Source organism: Callospermophilus lateralis, chromosome 8 (assembly GCF_048772815.1).
Source record: "Callospermophilus lateralis isolate mCalLat2 chromosome 8, mCalLat2.hap1, whole genome shotgun sequence".
Classification (NCBI taxonomy): Eukaryota; Metazoa; Chordata; class Mammalia; order Rodentia; family Sciuridae; genus Callospermophilus; species Callospermophilus lateralis.
Genome location: NC_135312.1, coordinates 36,968,600 through 36,985,411, shown reverse-complemented (window position 1 = coordinate 36,985,411; position 16,812 = coordinate 36,968,600). Strand labels below are relative to the sequence as shown.

At 34.8% G+C, this 16,812-nt stretch overlaps 1 protein-coding gene across 1 annotated transcript in view; it reads right to left on the bottom strand.

Annotated features, from left to right (window-relative positions):
* Positions 1-15,106, bottom strand: part of Atp10d (ATPase phospholipid transporting 10D (putative)) — a 105,100-nt gene extending 89,994 nt beyond the window's left edge. The window contains exon 1 of the mRNA XM_076864614.2: positions 14,888-15,106. The gene's annotated coding sequence lies outside the window, so the exon portion shown is untranslated. The remainder of the gene's footprint in view (positions 1-14,887) is intronic.
* Positions 15,107-16,812: the final 1,706 nt, after the last annotated feature.

Sequence of the window (16,812 nt, the reverse complement as noted above, 5' to 3'; positions counted from 1 at the left end):
TTTGTGGATGTCTATGCTCTAAATTGACTTAAGGCAGTAAAAAGGCAAATAAATGTACAAATAAATAAACATGTCTCTGTGTTAATAATAAAAAAAAAAACTCACCCATTCTTATGAGTGAGTTCCTAGTTACCTTAATCTATTCTTAAAGCTAAATGAAAATAAACATTTATTAAAATTTTGATGATAGCAATCTTTACCACTATGTTTTGACCTTGTTAATACTAGATAGTCCTAAAATAGTATATTATGAAAATGATAGAATTGTTTTTCATATTTGGTTATTCAATATTAACAAGATACTATTAATTCAACACAACTAAGATCATAACAATATCTACCACTTACAGAGATATGCTAAGTTCTTGCTGGGAATAAATATACATTAACTTTAGTCTTTGTCGAAAAGGATATTCTGTTTCCTCATTTACTGATGAGAAAACCGAGGCCCACAGTGCTTGAGAAATGCACCTAACTTTCTTCCATCAGATGACTTTGTTTTCATTTTATTGAAGAAGTCAAGTCATCAAAAGAAAGCTTGAACAAGTGCCCTCACCCAACCTTCCCCAGTCAGTATAAACCTCATCTCAGAAACTGCCAAGGAGGCAGCTCATGTCCAGAGAGCTACACATCAAACTGAGCTCCCCATTCTCTCCCCAAACCTGCTCCCCTTCAGGTTAGTCCTGTCAGTTGATGGCAGCTCCACCCTTCTAGATGCTCAGCCCCAAAGCCTTTGAGCCCTCCTTGGGTCCTTCTTCCTCTCATGACCCCCATCCAATCAGCAATTCTCTTGGCTCTCCCTCAAAAATACACTGAGAAGCTAACCGCTTCCTCCCTAGTTGACTGCTATTGGCCTTGTCCTGTTAAAACCAAAATTTAGACCCTGACATTTTCCCAATTAAACTCTCTCAGGGTTTCCACATTAATTGTAGTAACAGCCTCCAGTTGATTATGACCTTCCTCCCATGATTCTCCTTCCCTGCTTTATTTCTCATATGGCTTTTATGTCATTTCTTAACAATAGATGATTAACTTTTGTGTTTTGGCTTTTGTCTGTCTCCCTCCTTCATCTGTATAGGAATTTCTGTGTGTGTTTTTCCCCCCACTGATACTGCCTCTGCCTACAGCAGTATCCGGCATGCAGTAGACTTTTGATGAATATTTGCTGGATGAGCATATGAATGAAAGAGTAAAATAACATCCCTCATAAATGCAGTAGAGACTGTTACCTTTAACAATCTTGGACACACTGGCTCTAGATGTGACACAATTCACTTAGGCATTTCCTGGTATCTCACTACAGCTTTCATTAAGTATGCTAATGTTATTTTAGTTCACAGAAAGGTCTAGAGCATGCAACCCTAAAAGGGACACTAATCAGCCTCCACCACATGAAGACATAAGAGGAAATAAAACAAGTAGAACTTCTTTTTAAAAATAGCTGAGGTATGTAAATTTAGTTGTTCTAAAACTCTCAGGGAAGTCGTTCTTCTCAGTAACATAGTTTTTCTGCAGCTTAAAGATGCTTATCCCTTTAAGTACCAAAACAATTTTATCTGGAATGGAAATCGTTATACGACATGTCTCAATTTTCCTGTTCTTGCTGTAGCATTTTAAATAAATTTAAATTTTGAGAATTTAGCATGAGTACTCTGAGCACCAGAGCAGTTCCAGCAGTGATGAGTTCAGGATCTTCCAAAAAATTGCCAGAAGCTTCTCTTCAGTAGTTGAAAACCTCCTTGTTTTGAATGCACATATATGGTTTGACAGGCTTTTTCCTCCAAATATCTGTTCAAATATCTGCTTTCATAAATATTTAACTCTTACTTCCAACTCCCACAGAGAGGTTAATAAATGTAAATAAAGTGACTTAAATGACCTCAATGGTCTTCCGGGAGTAGAAGATAAAAACTCAGCAAGATTGACTTAGTGAAATCATTTTCACCGTTCAGAGACCTCTTATCCTTAGATTTGTTTAATAAATAAGTATTGAAAGGCTACCATGTGCCAGTCAGGCCCTTTCCCAGGCACTGAAACCAAAGTGATACAAAGTTCCTGTACTGACCCCACGATTCTTGCCCTACATGAGCACATGGTAAAGGGATCCGCCCTGAGCTGACTCATGGGGTTCCCTCATTACCTGAAATACTTCAGAGATTAATTGCCATGGCATAAACATTGCTGTGTGTGTAGCCAGGTTTTAGGCAGAACACAGAAAGAGCTTAAGATACGACCCACTGAAGAAACAAGTAACATCCGAAACCAAGCCAGCACACAGATAAGTGCTAATTTCCAAAACTAGAGTCAAATATATTTTTAAATAGTAGAACACAAATTTCCTGGTGTGCTATGTATGTTTACTATAGCTCTGTGTGGTAAGCACTGTGTGTGTGTGTGTGTGTGTGTGTGTAAAACATGATAAACACACTGGAATGTAGTTATAAAGACAGCTTTTAAAAGATTATTAGGAAGACAGAGGGAAATGAGTTGAAATTATTTAATATCAGCATCACCTACAAGACCATCTTACTCACTATTTCAACCAGTAACTGAACAATGTTTGGCACATAGCAGGCATACCAGGAATATTGTTAAATGAATTAATTAATGTCAATCAGGTTCTTGGTGGTATAACATGCACCTTGGGAATGAATGCTCTTCAAATATCACAGATATTGAGAATAAAGGATAATCAATTTACAACCAGTATTGTTGAATGAATGAGCAGGGTCCTCTGCTAAGGTCTATTTGGTCAACTTCATCTTGATCCTTTCAATGACCTAAAGCCACCTCGCCTTTGCCAAAGATGACAATTATATTTGCCCTTAGACTGTTGATGACTAAGGTTATATTTAAACCAATGGTCCTCAAGTGAAACTAGTTTTGGCAATATCTGGAGATACTTTTGATTGTGGTGCAATAGGTGAGATATGCTGCTAAATTTTAGACTGCAAAAAATAGTCCCTCACAATAAAGAATTATCTAGCCCCAAATGTCAAAAATGCTGCTGTTGAGATACCCTGGGTTAGAGCAAGTCATTCCATTTTCTTAAGAGACAGGTGGGTCTTGAGTTCCAATGAGACTTATAACCTTCAGTTTCCCCATCAGGAAAATACAATAATAGTATCCACATTGTAGGGTTGTTGCGAGGAGTTCATGATAATTTATGTAAGGTATCAGACATATAATAGACCCAAAAATCTAGCTAGTCTACTATTACAAGTGCACTTATTAATTGTTTGAGTATAAGATTTCTGCAAATCCTCGGTGAGAAAAGTGAAGCAGGAGGCATCACAATACTAGACTTTAAACTATACTACAGAGCTGCAGTAACAGAAACTGCATGGTGTTAGCACCAAAACAGACATGAAGGTCAGTGGTACAGAACAGAAGACACAGGGACAAGCCCACATAAATACAGTTATCTCACACTAGACATAGGTGCCATAAACATACATTGGAGAAGAGATAGCCTCTTCAGTAAATGGTGCTGGGAAAACCAGAATTCTGTATGTAACAAAATGAAATTAAACCCCTATCTCTCACTCTGCACAAAATTCAATTCAAAGTGGATCAAGGACTTAGGCATTAGACCAGAGACCCTGTGCTTATTAGAAGAAAAAAATAGGCCCAAATCTCATTCATGTTGGCTTAGGAACCCAGTTCCTCAACAAGACTCGTAAAACACAAAAAGTAAAATCAAGAATCAATAAATGGGATGATATCAAACTAAAAAGCTTCTTCACAGCAAAGGAAACAATCAAGAACATGAAGAGAGAGCCTACAGAATGGGAGAACATCTTTGCCACCTGCATCTCAGATAGAACATTAGTCTCCAGGATAAATAAAGAACTCAAAAAACTTAATACCAAAAACAAACAAACAAATAACACAACAACAACAACAACAAAAAAAAAACAATCAATAAATGGGCAAAGGAACTGAACAAGCACAGAAGAAATACGATGGTCAACAAATACATTAAAAAAAAAGTTCAACATCTCTAGCTATTATAGAAATGCAAATTAAAACTACACTGAGATTTTATTTCACTCCAGACAAAATAGCAATTATCAAGAATATAAGTAACAATAAATGTTGGCGATGACTTAGGGAAAAAGGTATACTCATAAATGGGACTGCAAATTGGTACAACCACTCTGGAAAGCAGTATGGAGAGTCCTCAGAAAACTTGGAATGGAACCACAGTTTGACCCTGTTATCCCACTCCTTAGCATATCTCAAAGGACTTAAAATCATCATACTATACTGATGTAGCCACATCAATGTTCATAGCCCCTCAATTCTCATTAGCTAAACCATAGAACCAACCTAGGTGCCCTTCAACAGATGAACAGATAAAGAAAATATGGTATATATACACAATGGAATATTACTCATCCATAAAGAAGAATAAAATTATAGCATTTGCCAGTAAATGGAGGGAACTAGAGGATATCATGCTAAGTGAAATAAACCAATCACAAAAAAACAAAGGCCAAATGTTCTCTCTAATACACAGATGCTAACACACAGGTAGGGAAATAGGAAAGAGAGTAGAATGAATTGGACATTACTTTCCTATGTTCATATTTGAATACATGACTAGTGTAACTCCACATCCTGAACAACCACAAGAATGGGAAGTTATACTTCATGTATGTATAATATGGCAAAATACATACTATCACATATAAATAAAAATAACTCATAAAATATAAAAAAAGATTTCTGCTAAGTAGGAAAATCATTTTTAAAATGATAAAGCTCAGGAAAACCAGAATTTTAGGACTAAGGACATAAACTCAGTGGTTGATCTCTTTCCTAGCATGCATAAGGCCCTGGGATTAAAGCAATTACTAAAAAAGCAAAACTGACAATTCAAAAAATAAAAAACAAACAAAGAAAGAAAATTCAAAAATTTAAACCTGTTGAAAACCTTAAATATGTAACTTTTTATATAAGAAAAATGAGGTTCAGAGAGATTGGCTTGTTTATGATTAAATAGCAAGATAATGTCAGCTCACATAAAATAGCTCCCTACCTTCTCTACTACCATTTTATTCCTTATGCATATATAGGTAGGCTTTTATTATTCCTAAACACAATTTACAAATATGTCTTAAATTATTTATTCCATTTGAATACAAGTTTTTATGCCTCCTAAAATCATATGTGATAGTATAATTAGCCTATAAAATAAAAATTATTCAGATACTACGCATCTATCTTAAAATTCTCAGTCTGTTAAGCTCATTTGTGGAACTGACCTATTGTTTCAGTATCATTGTAACAAGTCCTATTACCATGATGATGGTCAGCTTTTTGAGTTAATATTTTATAAAAATCAATATTAGAAATTATTCACTTCTGGCTTAAATATTTAAATAAAAAATATACTTTGGAAAAGAGCCTGAACAAACATCCAGAATTTGAGATAGTACAAATAAATAGGCAAAAATAATATTTATCTTCAGTAGTAACCTAAAAAAAGTAATTTAGGCAGAGTTAGAATTTTTGTTTCTGATTGTAGCAAAAAAACTTCTTTAAACTTCATAAATCTACTGAAAACTAGCATTCATATAGTTCTGGGGGAAATCTAACCTTTCTTACTTTTCTAAAGCCATAAGACAATATGCCTTTAAAATGTTCATTCTTGTTTGCCCTGAAGAGAAAGATGCTCAACTCAGAGTTACAAAAGGTACAAAACCCAAATGTTTAAAAATAGTGAAACTATTCAATTGTGATACATCTAAATAATGGGGATATAAGATAGCTGTTAAAAAGTGATGTTTAAGAGAATGTTTAATGAGTGCAAAAATGCATTAAGTTTATAAAGATTTAAAGAATGATTCAGATCTCAACTATGAATGTACAACATGCTAACATGGAAAATCTAGAATAAAATAATTTTAAAAACATTAACATTTTTAAAATTTTTTTTAGATGTAGATGAACACAATATCTTTATTTTTATTCATTTATTTTTATGTGGTGCTGAGGATTGAACTTAATGTCTCATACATGCTAGGCAAGCACTCTACCACTGAGCTACAACCCAGCCCAACACTTGTTTTTTGAGAAAGTATATCAATAGCTGATTTCTATGTTAAGTATATTTTTAATGACTATCCATATTTTATCTATATTTTTCACCATCAGCTTATAAACTTACTCTGGATCCAAAAACAGTTATTCATTTTAATCAAGAATACTAAAGTCAATCAAAAGATTATTACTGTGTATAATCATGAAACCTATACTTATGGTGAAGAAAGCATATACAGGGGCTAATGTATTGCTTTTACATTCAAGAAGCAAGAAGAGGAGGCAATTCTTTGATTTTTTTTTTGTTTGTCAAGAACAACTTTACATTATGCAAGACAAGCCTACTGCAACACCAAAAATGTTCATGCTAAAGTCCACAAGTAGCATGTGTAGTTTCTAATATTATATCAGATTAATATTGAACACTGATGTATACTAAATTAGTGATAATTTGGCCTTCATAAAGGCAAATATGTATGCTCTTTCCAAGAAGTATTGAATGTAATTATAAATGGTGTAAAGCCAATTAAAGTATTCTTTTAGCCAAAAAGATAATCACTAAAAGATATCTCATAGATACAGCTCATTACACTTTAAAAGTCAGTGTATTTAAATGCCTAGATACTTCTGGGACACAGTCTTATTCATGAAAATTAATTAAGAGTAGAATTAAAAGGATATTGCATAAAAGAAAGCTCAGATAATTATTTCAGTAAAACATGTTTATACTTATGAAAGACATATACAATACTAGATATCAAAAAAATCACAAAGTCTCATAAATAAGACCATTTTACATTTTAATATTACCTTGATTGCTCTTTACTTTAGAACATTAAAGTCAGTGGGGGTCAGAATTTATTGGTCATATTTTCAAATTGTAATTTAAAACCCACTTCAAGACTCCTGCTGATTCCTAGTATCTTCATAATATGACCAATATATAATATTCTGAAATTACCACATTCAGCGTCACATGCACTGTTAAGGTAAAGAAAACAGACAACCAAAATTTCCAGTGATACATAAAGAATTTAATCCAATTTGATTAAATCCAATGTGTATTCAAAGAATATAGCCTATGCTATGTACAGATGCACTATGAAAATACTTTTATGATTGGATTCTAATTTTATTTGCTTATTTATTATTTTGGGGGGTACTAGGGATTTAACACAGGGACACTTTACAGTACATTTCCAGTCCTTTTTATTTTTTATTTTGAGACAAGGCCTCCCTAAATTGCTGAGGCTGGCCTTGAATTTGTTTTTCTCCTGTCTCAGCATGCTCAGTCCCTGGGTTTACGGGTGTACACCACCTAACCCCTGCTCTAATTTTATATAGAGTTATCAGTCATTCCCATAGGGAATCTAGATCATTCCCTACCTCTATAAACATGCACAGTTTCTCTAAGAAAACTTGATTCCTCATGCACAATCTGAGAGTCTTAAGAGTCACATTTGCTTCTTTTAATCATTGTCCAAAAATATACCCAAGATCAAAGGAGAGGGGCACACACACAGCGCCCTCTTTTCTCCTATGAAACACAAAATGTATTTAGTTTAATTTTGCTTTTAAAGGAGATCTTTCGCCACCAAGTAAATAACATAAAGCTAGGCAACACAAATCTTTAAATATCGAACATTGCACTTTTGGCTTCTTCACGAGTTTAACTTTTTAAAACAACATCTTTTTCAGCCAGCCCAGGGATAATACAGAAGTATGAGAAACCAGTTCTTTAAAAGTGGGCCAGTGAATACGCTGGCTTTCTCACCTGAGGATCCTGCGGGAAGTCTATGTTCTCAAACTTACCACAGATCAGAATCAAAAGGAAAGCTTGTAAGAGCACAGTATCTACCTCTTTTCTGCCAAGCACAGGACCTGCCCACTTTCTGACTCAGCAGGCCTGCAGTGGGACCTGAGGGTTTGCATTTCTAACAAGCTCAAATGAAACTGATGCTTCTAGTCTGGGGACCACACTTTGAAAACCATCAACCTAAACAACCCAAAGCTACCCTGGAACGTCTTTCTTTTAATTTATAAATATATTGCCCCATGAATTCATAATCACTCAACATTATCTTTATGCAGTTAATCATTTCCACCCATGTGTATGTATTACTATTTAAGTAATCAATGAAACTGCTTTTCTGATACTGAAGAAATAGGACAATTATTTTCTGTATAAATAACCACTGAAATTTCTAAAAATTTTTTAAAATAATAACATGGTTAAGAAATGATAAATGAAAAGAAATAGGAAAGTGGACTTACTTGTAGCTAAAGTGGAAAGAACTCAGTCATTGAAAGACCAAATGGACTTTTAAAACTAAAAGTTTATATCAATAGACTAAATCAAATGTTTTCTAAATGTCTCTCACATATTACCCAGATCTATAAATATGAATCATATAAATAGGACAAGACTAAAGTTTTGAAGTATGTCTTCTCTTTAAGGTATATGTCATTGCTGGATAAGTGAAAAAGACAGGCATTACTTCCTTTATTTTGTTTGAACTGTAGAAAAGTTATTTCAAGATAATGGATGAAGAGTTTAACCTCTAAAACCTAATAATTTGCTTTTGGAAATTACGGAGTAACTTTAAATATGTTATAAATATTACATAGGTAAGTATTATTTCTCAATGGCTAAAAATTACTTCATCTCATGACTTAACGTAATGGAAGTATAGATTACATATGCCAATCACTAAATTATCACAACATACATATTTAAATTGTCCCTGAGATCGGAACATTAAGAATGACTAGTATATAAATGTCAGTAATGGACAGGTCAAACTATTAATGGTAATTAAAAGAAGTTGATCATTTTTACTGGAATTATAAAATGAATTTATGGTAAATAAATAGTCAACTTATTCAATGCTACTCAACTCCCCAAATATATTCATTTTGAGTAAGTACTGATACTATATTTAGCTGTTTTCAAAACAGCAAACAGATTCACAATAATTGACCACTCACCATAAACCCTTAGCCTCTCTAAGCCTGTTTCCAAATTGTAAAATGAAATATCACCTATGTCACAGAGTTTTGTATGGAGGTTTATTAAGGAATATGTAGTACCTGACACACAGAAGATGCTCAGTGCCTTCCTTTAAATGGAGTTTACTGTGCTCCCTCGCTGTGTGGGGAATTGTTATAGATACAGGAAATAAACCAGAGAACAATGCAGGTGAAAACTTCTATGTTTTAGAAGTTTACTTTTTAGCATTCGTTTATTTTACCTTGCCCTACATTCAATGCTGGGTACTTAGGGGATGAATAAAAAATACCCAGAAAGAGATTAAAATTCTCAATTCAATTTAAAAAGATAAAATTGGATAATCATGCAGTCATGAATTTAGGGAAATAGAAAATCCTACCAGAAGGCACAGTATGGAGTCAGAGGTTGGAAAGGGAAAAGAGGACTGCTTCTCATGAGACAGAGAGAGCATCTAAATGAGCCTTGGCAAAAACCCAAATTCCCTATAGAAGAGACTACTTGTAGATTTTTGAAAAAGTAATATTATGAAAAGGAAGGTGGCTGGAAACTGTTTTGTAAGCAACTGTGAGTAGTTTTATATTGCTGGAAATTCAAATATAAATTAAGGACTAATAGGAGATTACAGTGGGAATCTATATTAGAACCATCTTAAAGTCTTCAATTGTTAGATGAAGAATTTATACTTAGTTTAGAAGAAACAGGGAATCATTGGAGATATTTTGAGAATATAATGTGGATTTTTTTTCTTTTCGTTTTTTTTTTTAGTATCAAGGATTAAACCCAGAGGTTAACCACTGAGTCACATCCCTGGCCCATTTTTAAATTTTTTATTTGAGACAAGGTCTCACTAAGTTGCTTAGGGCCTCACCAAGTTGCTGAGGCTAAATTTGAACTCATGATCCTTCTGCCTCAGCATGAGCCACCTTCTCATGTTCCTCACGTGGTCGGGTGCCTCCTGTGTTGGTGCCATTTCTGATCTCTGCCTGTTATCGCCCTACATCATTAAGCCTATATACCTCATCCATATATTCCTATCATTAACACACCTATCCTGACCATGACCCAAAATATGAAGCATACAAAATAATATGTGACTGACTGGACATTTGGGATCATCATGGTCCCTCCTGGCACTGCTCAAATGAAATGTGACAATTTGGGAGAAGAAAGCTAGTATGGGACGATTGCTTTTTCAAAGTTCCCTTATGCCATTGAGAGCATTTCCCTTTCCTTTTAGTCCTTGTTTTAGGGATCTTAAAAGTGTAATAATGCTTTAGATTTAGGAATTTTTTACCTGGGTAAGGTAGAATCATTGATTTCTTAACTAAAGGATATCACAGGAAAGTTGAACTTCTGACAAAAACATCTGAGAGCATCTTTTTAGCACAGTTTTTAGTAAAGAAAAGAAGGATAGCAGGGCACAGTGGCAGATAATTGAAACCCCAGTGACTAGGAAGGCTGAGGCAGGAGGATCTCAATTTTGAGGTCAGCCTGGGCAACTTGGTGAGATCCTGTCTCAAAAAAAATAATAAAAGGGCTGTGAGTGTAGCTCAGCAATATAATGTCCCTAAATTCATTCCCCAGTACCAAAAGAAAAAAGGGGGGAGGGTGTTATAATTATGATGTTTAACTATAACTTTCTATAATACTTTATAGTCTAATTAAAGTAAATTAGAATGTTGTGAAATCATGCTAAGTAATTATGAATACTATAAACTAAAGAAAGGATTTCACAACATTCAGGATGGTTCAAACTTGATTTTCACTTTCCTTCTTATAACCAAGGAGATTAAGATTTTTACAATCCATCTTACATGTTAAGGAGTTGAAAACTTCTAAGTTTGTTTTACTAACAGAAATGTAGTTGTATTTACCATCTTCATTCAGAAAGGCCTTAAACTGAATAAATAAACTTCAGGAAGATCAACTAAGAAGTATTTAATTAAGGCCTATCAGCATCAGATCCCAGCAGATGTGATCAACAGGAAATGAAGGGGAAGTTAAACTCTAGTTAATCTAACCCTGCTTATTATTTCAGAAAATAGCTGGGAGCAGAAGAGCAAATGTGAGTAGAATCAAGCTTTGCCTGTGGCTTTCCCTCTAGTCCAAATGTTCTCACCAGCAAATATAGTTCAGAAATAATAATACTTGACATAAAATTACAATGTAATGAGGGAGATTGTGGGAACTCTATAAAAGGGGCTGGATATTTATTTATGTGCTCTTCATATCAGGACAGATTGTTTTATTAGGAGATTGGCTTTTTCTCCCCTCTGTTAACTAAATATATTCACTGCAAAAATCTTAGAAACTATAGATTAATACCATGAGAAAAATATAAATTTCCTAAAATCTCACCACCCAAACGAAAGTACTGTTAATATTTCATTTGCTCCTCTCCATTAAAGTAGCTTCTGTGCATAGGTTGATTTTGTTTTTCTAACACTACAATATCATTTTGCAATTTGTTTTTTCTTTTCTTTTTTTTTTCATTTCTCATATTCCCTATCAGAATAGTTTTCTATATCATTGAATAGTCTTCCTAATAACCTCATACAATTCGATTTGCTTTCGATGTTTACTAACATGATGTGTGCAAATGTGGGGACACAATTATTGCTATTCTGATATTCTTTGATGATTGAGAGGTTAACATTGCCCCTCCCTCAACCTTGAAAATTTTCAGTTTATTTTCCTTTGTGAATTGCCAAATTATGTCTATTTCTCATTGGGGGTCAATTCTACAAGGGGGTTCATCTGTCTGTCTTAGTCCATTTAGGGTTGCTATAACAAATTACTAGGTGGCTTATAAAAAAAAAAAAAAAAAAACAGAGACTTGTTTCTTATAATTAAAAAAAAGGCTGGAAAGCCCAAGATCAAAGTGTGAATATATCTGGTGTCTGGTGAGGGCTCATTGTCTGGTACTTAGATGGCACCTTCTTGCTATATCCTCCCATGAGGGAATGGCCAAGGCAGCTTTCTATGCCTCTTTCGGAAGGGCACTAATCCCATTTATGAGGCCTTCTGCCCTATTATCTAAACATCTTCTAAAGACCCCCCCTCTCAAGACTATCAAATTAGTGATTAGGAATCAATAAATGAACTTGGGTCGGAGTACACACACTTTCCAAACCACAGCAATATTATAAAGCACTGCTTAATGTCTTTTAAAAAGGGTATGCTGGCGGTTAAGTATAGAGCCTAGCCTTTGTCTTTTGATTTTGCTTACGGTATTTCTGGAGATACTTTTGAAAATGGTATTTTTGTGATTATAAAAGTAATAGTTGCTATAGAAGACTTGGGAATATCAGGAAAAATATAAAAAAAGAAAATGAAATCTATAACTCTACCCCCTAGAAATGTGTATGTGTGTATTTTAGTACATGACATATTAATGAATATACCTATTAATGCAAGAGAAACTATATTCAAACAGGAACTTACTCAATGTTTTAATTTATAACCATGATATTTAAGAGCTTAATAAATATTTATTGACTAATTGAATCTTATATATAATTCTTTAAAAGGCATACTTTATACATTCAAGATATATGGTATTTGATCTTGCCACTCAATATACTGTAACATGTTTCCAAGTCATAACTTTTTTTTCAAAATTATTTTGGTATCTGCATTTTATGTATATAAAGAGATAAAACTTAATTTATTTAAATATTTTGCTATAGGCTGTTTCTGATTTTTTTTCAAGCTATAGGTAAGTAACACTGTAATGATCTAATTATAAATCTTCAAATGGAATTCACATAATTTTCTTATGTATATTCCTAGAACCAGGGTCATTGAGTCAAAGCCTATGAATAGTCTCAGGTTTTAAAACCTATTACCATATTATTGCCTCATATAGTTGTATTAATATACCCTTCATTAAACACCTTAAATGTTATTCCATTAAGGCCACAACTTTTACAAAATTAGTATCACTACTACTTCTTACTTCACAGATCAAAGAATAGTATTGTTTCTATGGCTAAAGACTTTTTTTCTGAAATGAAATAAAGAGAATAAGGAGCCAATAATGTTTTCAAGAGAATACAATAATCCTCTGCTAAATGATAAGGAAAGCTGTTCAGTTGCTGTAATAATTAACTGGGTATGGTGATAGCATCCAGCATACATATTATTGTTCCTGAAGTTAATAGATTCTCCTTTTCTTAAGCATGATAATCTCTTAAATTTATCTTCATCAATGTGTTTTGTTTTGAGAGTCCCCAAATGGTCTTGCTTACAGCATTTTTCTTTGTCTTCATTAAAAAAAATACAATTTCCAACTAAAGTAGACAATAAATAAAACACAGCATGTGGACATTTTGTAAGTATTAATTTTTAAAATTGATTCTAAAAGGTACATTTGTTTAACAAATGAATCATTCTGTTCAATTATAACCCAATTCTGAGCATTTCCCTTCATTTTACTGACAATATCAAAATAATATGCTATTCAATTGTTTAGTCAGTAAGTATGAAAAGTATTCATTTTTGGTTAGCCAAGGTCAAACATTTCCCACATCCTGTTTCAAACTGTTTAAACTCTTCATTTGTTTTGCATAAAATGTAACAAGTGACAACCGTTACAATGTTTTTTTTTCCTAAATAGATTGTTCCAATGCTGTTACCATGTTTTTCAACAGGTATAGTATAATCTCACCTTGATAAAAACAAACTATCTTAATGTAGATTTGTAAGATACATTTATAATGAGAAAAAAAAAACAGTCTGGAAAAAGCTGTTATTACCTTTGGAAATAGACTGAAGTGTGGGCTCGCCTGGGTCACTGAATTAGTTATCCTGTTAAGATGATCATGTGTTACAATTCTCACTCTTCACAAATCAACAAAGACTTTTTTTATGTTGGTAAAAATTAAATTTGGCCTCATCTAATTTAGACTGATACAATAATACTGGTGGAATCCCTACCTTTGTTGGTACATTTTTCAAGGTTGATTAGAGTTAGAGAACTGCCCAGACCCTATAAAATTGAAAAGAACTATCTTCTTGTGAAAAGAAGCAAGAAGAAACTTTGGTTTTATTTAGATCACATTCTAAATACCTGAGTCAGCATGCCTTAATGAATATGTGTAGTTTAAATATATTCTTTCCAAAGGCACATGGTCCCAAGTCACTACCACCTCAGGAATTCACTGTGCAACCCATCTCTCTGCTGTTTATAGTAAAAATATAAGAATATGTTCTATAATGTAAAATGAAGGGCGCCCCAGATAACAACTGAGTTCTTAAAGTTAGTGTTAGCAGGAAAGAATATGGTTTCAAAACTATTTCTGAGCAAGTTGCAACGCAAACACCTTTTTCTTCCCAAGTAACAATCAGTCCATGGTTTATGTATTGTTCTAAATTGCTAAACACTTTTCCTCTTCATCACCTTTTGGGGCAAGTAGCCAAAATGACTTTAAAGGGCTCGATTTCGAAAAGAATGTGTGTGAACGGGTGTGTCTGCATGATTTACCTTCTTACCAAAACCAGTTTTCAGTATAAGTCAAATAATTTCCCTAGAGAAATCCAATAACTGAAAATGGTGCAATCACTCCTCCATTTTTAAGTCCAGAACTCTAGTTTTGAGCCCTGTCATCAAACCTAAACATGATTGGATGGGGAGAGGGAGAGGGAGAGGGAGAGAGAGAGAGAGAATGGAAGAGGGAGAGAGGGAGAGAGAGGGAAGGGGAAGAGGAGAGAGAGAGAGAGAGAGAGAGAGAGAGAGAGAGAGAGAGAGAGAGACTGAGACTGACTTAAAGAAAGAGAGCAGTGAGGCAGAAAGCTGCGAAATAGAAAGGTTTGCTCTTTCACTCTTACCAATTTCTCCCCGGGCACACATCACAGCATGATGATCAATGAATTTCAAGGTGCAAGAAAAGAACCAAGTACAGATCCGAAGAGTGAAGGCGAGTTACGCCTCCGAGCCAGCCATTTGCCTTGGGGTATGGGGTTAGTGGCAATCTCTCAGCGCTAGAGCAGCAGCTGGAGCCGGAGCAAAATCCACGACCAATTTCTCCCTCTCCCCCTCCTCCCCTCCGCGGCCCGGACTCTGGAGCAGCTCAAGCTTCCGTGCAACGCCAATTGCCTGCTGTCCCGCCTCCCGTGACGTCGAGCGGGAGGAGCCTGGCAGCTGCAAGGCTCCAAGCTCCAGCTGTTGGACAGAGCTGCCGGTCTCCCTTGGCAGATGCCCCAGTGACCCAGAGCTGGTACAGTCCCACCTCTGACTTTCACCTTGCATTACAGATTGCCCGTGGTTGAGGGTTTCGTTTTTTCTTGTTTTATAATTTGGTTGAACAATTGAGTCATTTACCAGGACTCGAAACACTCGACAATTATTTTCTGGGTGGGAAAAATATTTAATCTAAAAAATAAATATTGCAGTTTTATAGCTAGAAAAGAAAAAGACCACAGTTCTGATACTGCGTTTTTTTCTTACTGCCTACCTTTCTATTTCTTTACTCAGGATATGGCAGCTATATTAATCATACACCTGACAGGGTCTGTTGACTTAAAACTTTAAAAAACTTAATAAATAAATAAACTTCTAAAAAAATTTCAATGGTCTCTCTGGTCATTCATAACTTCTGATGAACTAAATGCTTTGGGAAGAGGAGAGACCATTTAAAGAAGGCAGAACTTTCAGAAGAATTCATAATAATCACTGCCTGCCAATTGTTTTTCCTCACCAAAACAAATATTAAATGTAGACCAAAAACCTCCACAGCTCGCCTATCTTTTGCCTCTATCTACTGTTCTCTCAAATATTTCTCAAATGTGTAGCAGTGTGAAGAAAACTAAACAATCATGCAAATGTTTGGGCATTAGTGGAGCTATCACCAGGACAGATACAGGAGCTTGGTTGGGAGGTTTGAAAACTCTCAGAACAGGAGAGGCCAAACAAGTTTTTGCACCCACCTAGAAGGTAGTTGTGCCAAATGAGGAGGAACAAGGTCTGGGTGTGGTATCCTGTGATGCTTGATTAAGGTAACCTCCTTCTGCAAGGAAGGGCAAATTGCTAGAGTTTAGTCAACTCTGGAATAATTCCAGCCTTGGTACAACACACTGCCACTTATATGGCCTAGGAAAGTCCTGGTCCTAGTAGCAGTCATGTGACTATCTTCAACATGAATTGAGATGAAACAAATTTCCTTTCTGCTAGGCAATCTTCCAGAGCAACTTAAAACTTCTAATGGGCCTCCTTAAGCTCCCTAATCAGCAGGGATGTAACCTCTTGGAAGGCCTTTCTGGGAAAGTGTATACCGGGACAATTCAGGCTTGTAGCTATTTGCATCCTGTTTGGATTGCTTCAATCAGTGGTTCTAAGTAGCTACACATCACAGTCAACTTCAGAGTCTGATGCCAAAGCCCCACCCAAACCAATTAAACTGGAATCTCCAGGGATGGGGCTCTGGCAACTTCTTGCTTTCTTTTTTTTTTTTTTTTTTTTTTTTTTAAGCTCTCTGCTTGACTCTAATGTATGGCAAGAGTTGAGAATCACTGGATAAGATATAAATTAGTGTCTTAAAGGAAACTCCACATGATAGTTAAGTTTAAAAATGCAGTGGCTGAATAATATTAAACATTTTATAATAAAAAATTATCCTTATATACTATTTATATATTTTCATTTTCAATATGAATATAGAAAAAAATGTATCAAGATACACATCAAAATTGTGTCCCTGAGCTGGGTGCAGTGGTGACCATCTGTAATCCAGCAGCTCAGGAGGCTGAGGAAGGAG